The sequence below is a fragment of the Myripristis murdjan genome, chromosome 16, assembly GCF_902150065.1.
Source record: "Myripristis murdjan chromosome 16, fMyrMur1.1, whole genome shotgun sequence".
NCBI lineage: Eukaryota > Metazoa > Chordata > Actinopteri > Holocentriformes > Holocentridae > Myripristis > Myripristis murdjan.
Window position 1 is genome coordinate 4193530 of NC_043995.1, and position 7207 is coordinate 4200736.

A 7207-nucleotide genomic window follows, 5' to 3' on the forward strand; every position below is an offset into this window, starting at 1 on the left:
GTTCAGTATGTTCATAAAATTGCATCCCTTTACTATAATGCAGCTTTTAAAAGCAGGAAAAGGCAACACTTAACCCTAGCCTAGCTATTACAATATCCAAAATCCCAGACAATATCAAGTTTTATATCACAAAATTGTTAAAATATCAAGATATTGCCCTGTCGTAAATGTGAAAAAAGCTTACCGTTTATATGAATATATATGGACAAACAGAAATACCTGAAACCACTGAGTGTCTTGCCACAAAAAAAGTTTTTATATGCCTTACATACATTCATAACACTGTCCAACAATATGCACCGTGATGGTTAGTAGGCTACACTTTCTCTATAACCATTTATGAGCCACATGCTATTGCTCTCATGCCTCATTAACGTTTTCAAATAATTCCCCTCTGAAGGATCTGTTAGGACAGTAGGCTGAGTCTAGAATCTATCAGTTTCCTTTCAAAGTCTGAAATGTGCTTTCCAAGCACATCTCCCGTTTCTTTCCCTGATTTCCCCTAGGAGCCTCTGTGGATCTCATCTGCCCTCTGTGTATGTTACGCGCTCCTCTCTTACCACATTACACACTTGTTGAGGTGGACTCAGCACAAACTCGCTTACACAGACATTTCAGAGATCTGATGTCATATCCAGTGCTGCTCATTGCACTGTAGCCTATTGATATGTATACTTTGTAAATGTTCTATTGTCTAAGGGCAACGAGGGTATGTTTTTCAGAAGGACACGGATATTCGGCATAGCATCATCAGTACTGGGCAAGTACAAGTGCACAAGAGGACTATAAAATGTCATCATCTCTGTCAGGGATACAAATAATAACACTGTGTACAGTTTAAGTTACACTCAGCTCTGGCGATCTGTGGACTTGTAATTTTCAAGTCTGCACATGGCAGTCAGTTGATATGTGGTTGGGTTTCTGCTGGAACACCAAATACCGAAGCAACCACATTAAAACAAGCAAACACTGTCCTTTGGGGTAAAGGGCTTTCCCCTCTCTGCCAAGGTGCTACTGAAGGCCAGGGACCTGATAGCGACCTGCACTAAACACCAGACAGCGAGCCTGACTCTCAGGATTTCGAGACATGATGGTAAAAGCCCCTGGTGCTCAAACTGTCCATAACTTTGAGATGCAGCTGGATCCGGTGGTGGTAAAAAAAAAAAAAAAAAAAAAAAAAAAAAAAGGATCTTCACATAAGGCGCCTGTTTAGCTTGGAGCAGCTCTCCCGTACAGAAATGTCACAATATGGGAGATCAATTGCAGCCATCTGAAAACCCAAATTGTACTACTTGACTGGTGCTTACGTAGGTTTCCATGCTCTGGAAGCCCCACATATGGCACACGGGACAAGCATATATATATTTTCCCTTTCAGCCTCCATGTATGAAAAAAGAAATATTCCAGTAGAAACACTTCACAGGCATTATATTTTGATTTCTGACAGAAGCAATCAGAGTTGGCAATCTCTAAAATGAACAGTTATGAACTAAAAATTGAGGTAAGGTTGAGGTGCTCTCTGTGGTTTTGAAACAGTTCCTGTTCCATCTAGATTTCTTTTTCGTTGCTGTCGTACAGTGAGTTGCGGAAAATGAAGACAGATGCAATTAGCAACAATGTTTGGACTCAGCCCTCTGGAGCCGGCGGCGCTGTGTTTACTTTGAAATCTGATTAGGTCCCCTGTCCAACCAAGTTGCTTTCACCTCACCGCGAATAACTCTGTACAGATGACTTCAGCATGCTTTGCCTCTGATGGACTCCCTCCATTGCACCTTTGACCTCACCCATATCCTGAGTGAGAGGCCCTGAGCGGGAAATTATGGCACATCACAATTAGACTTCCTCACTCTATTGCTCTTCTGTCCCTTGGTTGGGGTGCCAACAACAATATTCAGCCCCATGTCAGAGCAGCACCATGCTGGTAATTGACGTTACTCACACAGTATGAAGCTTAGGATGTATAGCTCCCCAGACACCTCGTGTAGTAGTGTGATTGCTCATTGTGGAGTGGAGTATTACCACATGTAGTATATTATGTGTTGCTGGATTGGTTTTAATAGCCAATCGTCCTTTCTCATTAAAGTCAATTCATACAAGGATTTTACATCACCATGCATGAGATTACTTCCAAAAAGACTTCAGCACAGCGTGTGGGTGTTCTGCCACATTTCAACATCTACAATCAAGGCAATTAGATAGATGTTCCATCATGAGAAGTGATGGGAATGTAGGATTAGAAAAACCCATCCTTACAAGCATCTGTAGCTGCAATAAATTGACTTCCACATGCACATATCACCATATTCTGCCTGGAAGTGATGATGATGACAAAAAGGCAAATTTCAAGACTTGGTGCGTGGTCCTGTTCTTACATAATCCTCATACGACTGCAAAGGGAATTCGATTTGGCAGTATTGTGACAGTTCTTGACACCTGCAAGCCAAATATTGGCAGGTTTTGCTTCCTAGTACCAAAATAAAACATTCTTCCTGGTCTGAAGGTGCACATGTTAGAGCCGCTGGGAAGGTTCATTCATTCCCCACCGTGTTTTGGATGGTACCATATTGGTCAATTACGGAGCACTTCTGCATGCTCTCTGTGGGTCTAACTTGAGGTTTGACTTTCAAAAGAGTCATGGCTATTGTTCACTGTCTTTAGTGGCTTTCTTCTCATTATTTCGAAAGCGGTTTTCTGCAGAAACCCTCCACTTAGTTGCAAAAATGTGCGCAAAAGCAATTATTACAGAAATTCACAAATTTGGACGAACAAGAAAAACTGAATCCCAACCCCTGCATAGTGGAAGCCCACAGCTAAATAATCTAGAGTTATCAGATTTCACTTTTCTTTTCTGGTAAGAATACTCACGACCGCAAATTTGGAGATAGCGCCGCATTCTTTTTAATGTCATGTTTTCTGAGAAAATTGCAGAGGAAAAGTGAAGTTATGCATATCACAAGGAGTGAGCTTGGAAACATGGATTGCAGAGGAAGGATTAAGGGGGTCAAATATTGACCAAATATTGACTCCCCTGTTTGGCTTGTTTGATATGGCCGACGTGTGTGAGTCAGTGCGTCTTTGTACAGAGGACATGTGCTGTACAGATGTTCTGCCATGCTTGGTGCCATTGGGTGCTCGCTGTGAGTTTGTATCGTTTTCTGGCCCCCTGGCTCGGTCAATAACCTTGATCCCACTGCCATCGAGTGTGACAGTGCTGAAGTCAGCACTGGGCGCAGAATCAGGAGTGTGGGCTGCTGATTTATAACCTGACACGCACTAGGAGCGAGGTGATGCATATCTAAAAAGTCTACAAAAGAATCATTGAAATTCATATGAGATGCTGGAATTTGGATTCAGAGACGGGATGCTTAGCTCTGCAACATCCAGCGCCGAGGCATTTGTCTTCAGATCTTATTGATTTATTTTTTGACAGATATTAGAGAGGGGCCAGTGGTGGGTGTCTTTGGCAGTGTCATCTCCTCTCCCACTTCTTGGATTCATTTGTTGACCAAGAAAGCTTTCAGGGAACTGGAGAGCTGAGGTTTTTCATGGAATCTTTGGCCCATCGCTGCGGCCCCCTTTAAGTTTATCCTATTAAGGCCGAGGAGTATTTTCTGCAAGACAAACACGTAAAATGATGGATAGCTGCTTCACATGCTGAAATGTGTTCATGTTTCTGACAGTGTCCCGTCACTGGACTGGGATATACGGGCACTTATATCATGTGTGGTCAAAGCCATCACCGCCTGTAGATCCTTCGTCCTACAAAAACACAGAACACTTGAATTTACAGCAACGGAAATGGCAAATGACTGTTTATATTTACTCCACTTGTATTGTCTTTGTCTAAAGTTCTGATAAGCCTTGAGCCTCTTCGTTCTCTAGCCTGGCAGGGTGATGCTGGGCTTAATGCTGAGAGCGACTCATTAGCTACGTTCGCCTTGCTGGTTGGGTTGACCTAGAAGCGCCTTGGCAGGAGGAGACTACAAAGTTACAGAAACATTGCCAAGGCATAGTTATGTCAGAGACCAGACCACCATGAACTGTATGCACACAGAGGTTGAATCTGACAAACAATCGAAGTGAAGTAAGATTTCGGCTCGCATTTGCAATAGCTACGTACGATTGCAAAGGCTGCTGCAAAGCCTGGGCTTGAGGAGCCGTTGGAGCCTTTCGGATTGGTTTGCCATAATCAGCTCTCTAATGCGCCCTCGTTTCACTACCGATCCATCTACTCTAACATCTACACTATTACATCTTGAATTTCCACAGGTTGAATTTATTTCATTTTAGATGCTGCCTCTTGCTGTTTATTTATCATATGATTAATGTACTTGATACTCGAGATATTGTTTGAATGTGTCCAGCAGGAAATTGCCTGGATCTGTCCCTCTGAATTGCTATATTGTTTGCCTCATCCACGCCATGGCCATTTTTCCAACTCTCTCGGCAATTCATGGGTTTGGCATGGCTTTTCTCTACGGGGATGGATGAGCAAGCTGGCAATTGAACAGCTGGATGGGCCTTTTTATACAAAACGGGTTGACGGTAGTTCAGGACCTCACGCTGTTCAGTGGAGAGGTTTCTCTGGTTTGGTCCAGTCACCACAAAATTCACTTTTAACAATCTCATCTATATTCGTCATCTGTTAAAAGTTACTCTAAGGTGACTGAATAACTAAGCAAAGTTAATTTCTGATTCAGAGAGATGACAGGTATTTCATTTTGGTCTGAGTAGTGCTCACAAAATCCTTCAAGTATTAAGTAAGTTAAGTAAGTTAAGTAATTCTGCAAAGTAGACTGTTTATCTGAACGGCAGTGAAATCTGAATGTTGTTTTCGATTGAAGTGAGTTAGTGCATTCATGTGTATATTATCAGCAAAGCAATGTGCATGTGGCCTTGGAAAAGAGAACTGAAACAAAATCTGAAAAAAGGAAAGAGAATTCCCTTGCATGAATTTTTCCAAAACGTTATTCCCAGGCACCTTTTTTATGAAGATTGGCTGGTTGAAACAGGAGAAACCAGTGCAATTTGGCATTCAAATCAATGGTTAAAATACATGATTCCTTGTCATTTTAGATTTAGCTTGCAGTATTTAACCTATCTGAAAAATGTTTACTGGCTCAGCTTGCACCAGAGAAAGGTTTTTCCTCCTGTTTCCTAATTGAATATTGTATGTAACAGCAAGTACAGTTGCCTGAAAAAAATAAATAAAATAAAATAAAAAAACAAAACAAAATAAAACAAACAAACCAAAAAAAACAAAACAAAACAAAAAAAACAAAAAAAACAAAAAAACAATTACTGAGTTAAAGAAATAATCACTTTGTGCAAAAATGAGGCTGGAAGGACATTTCAAGGTTTTTGTTCAACATTCATTTGTCCCACACAAATTTAGTTGATGGCTTTCTTGCATGGCAACTTATTTTTGGTGAATACTGTTTAGAAAAAATTGATAAAACATGATAGGATAATATCTGACAAATAATAATAATAAAAACAGCAATACAGTACTCTGAAACAAAGACATTTATGATATGAAAACATTCCAAAGTATGAAATGTATGCAGTATGAAATAAGGGAGAAAAGTTTTCTTATTTCATAAATATTAAGTACTTATACACATGACATGCACAATGTATATTGTATTTGTAACTTTGCGTATTTTCATTACTGGCTGTGCATGTGAAGCTAAAGTAACAGTAACATAAAAAGCTACACATATTTCAGTGACACATTATATGAAACAATGTTAGTGGAAATTAGCTGAAGCTGTTAATTCTTTATGTTGAACCTGTGAACGATGTCATACAGGCAGATTTCCAAAAGGGATTCTACACAGTTAGACTAATGTCTGCACCTCCTGTCAGTCATTTTACTTGTGCATAAAAAAAAAAACAACTAAAAAAGACAGTTCATGCATTTTAGGACAGTAGTGGTGCTTTCTCACCTCAATGGAAGTTAGCATTTGGAGCATCCAGCCAGTATGAAGCACTCAGTAACAATGAGAGGAAGATAGCACCACTACTGTCCTACACAACAGCTGAGGGGGGAGCGATATAATATCAAAATTTTCACAATGGGTGAACTATCCCTTTAAAACTTGACCAGATGACACAAAGGAGGCTTCAGTAGTGTACAGTGTGTGTTTCTGTCTATTTTTTTTTTTTTTTTTCAAGTGAGCTGACGGGGAGCCAGAGCTGGCTGTGTCAGAAGCACCCAGTAAAACAGCAACTGGCCATGGTGAGTGCCGTCTGTTTATGACTCATTTCTACCTGCCGTCAGAAGGGAGGGAGACACGAGAGTGGGGGAGAGAGAGAGAGCTCTGTGGTAACAAGGGGAGAATTGTTTGAGGATATAAGACAGTGCCGTGTGGTTGTCAAGAAAACAAGGTACGAGTGAAACCTATTAGAGATGGGCCATTTAGTAGCTGATATTGGCTGTCCTCTGCTGGGTATGGTGGACACATGGGCATCTTTATGAGGCAGCTACTGAAGTGAAACGGGAAAGAAAGAGAGGATGGTTCAGCTGCACGGTGAAGACACTGTGGAAAAGTCAAATGATTGGAAATTAAGTGATTGCTTATATTAAAACTGGGGGGATGGGGAGGTGCAGTCATGACTGTTTGTCCTGAAATGGTTTTGTGAAAGAGTCATACCCAGTCACCCGGGCTTCTGGTAGAAATAGTTGGTGGTATCTGGAGGAGAGCCCATGTTTTCAAATGCAACACGAAGGTCACTTGGATCCCTCTTTAAAAATGAAATGTTTCATTGTATCAACACCATGAGGAAATTATGGGGCTTTTGAAAGGTTTACTACGCACAGTCATGCAGCTTTCTGAACAGAGCCAAGGAATGAAAAAAAAAAAAAAAAAAATGAAAAAGCTGAATACGTTTCCATACATGAGCAAGCACCTACTGTAAATGAGGTTGAAAATCTCCCCTGCGAAATCCAAGTCACTTTCTCCACAAGATGAGAGCTGGGCATAACCGTACAGTCTCGGCACAATATAAAATGAATCAGGCAAATATCAAGTCTAACCAACATATCAGTGTTTGTTTCGGTGAACTAAAGTGAGACACTACAGAGAGGATATAAACTATAAACTACCTACTACCTAACCTACCTAATCTAAGTATTGTGATTATTTTTTTAATGATTTTTTTAATTTTTTTTTTTTTTAAACTGAATACATTTAAAGTAAAGATA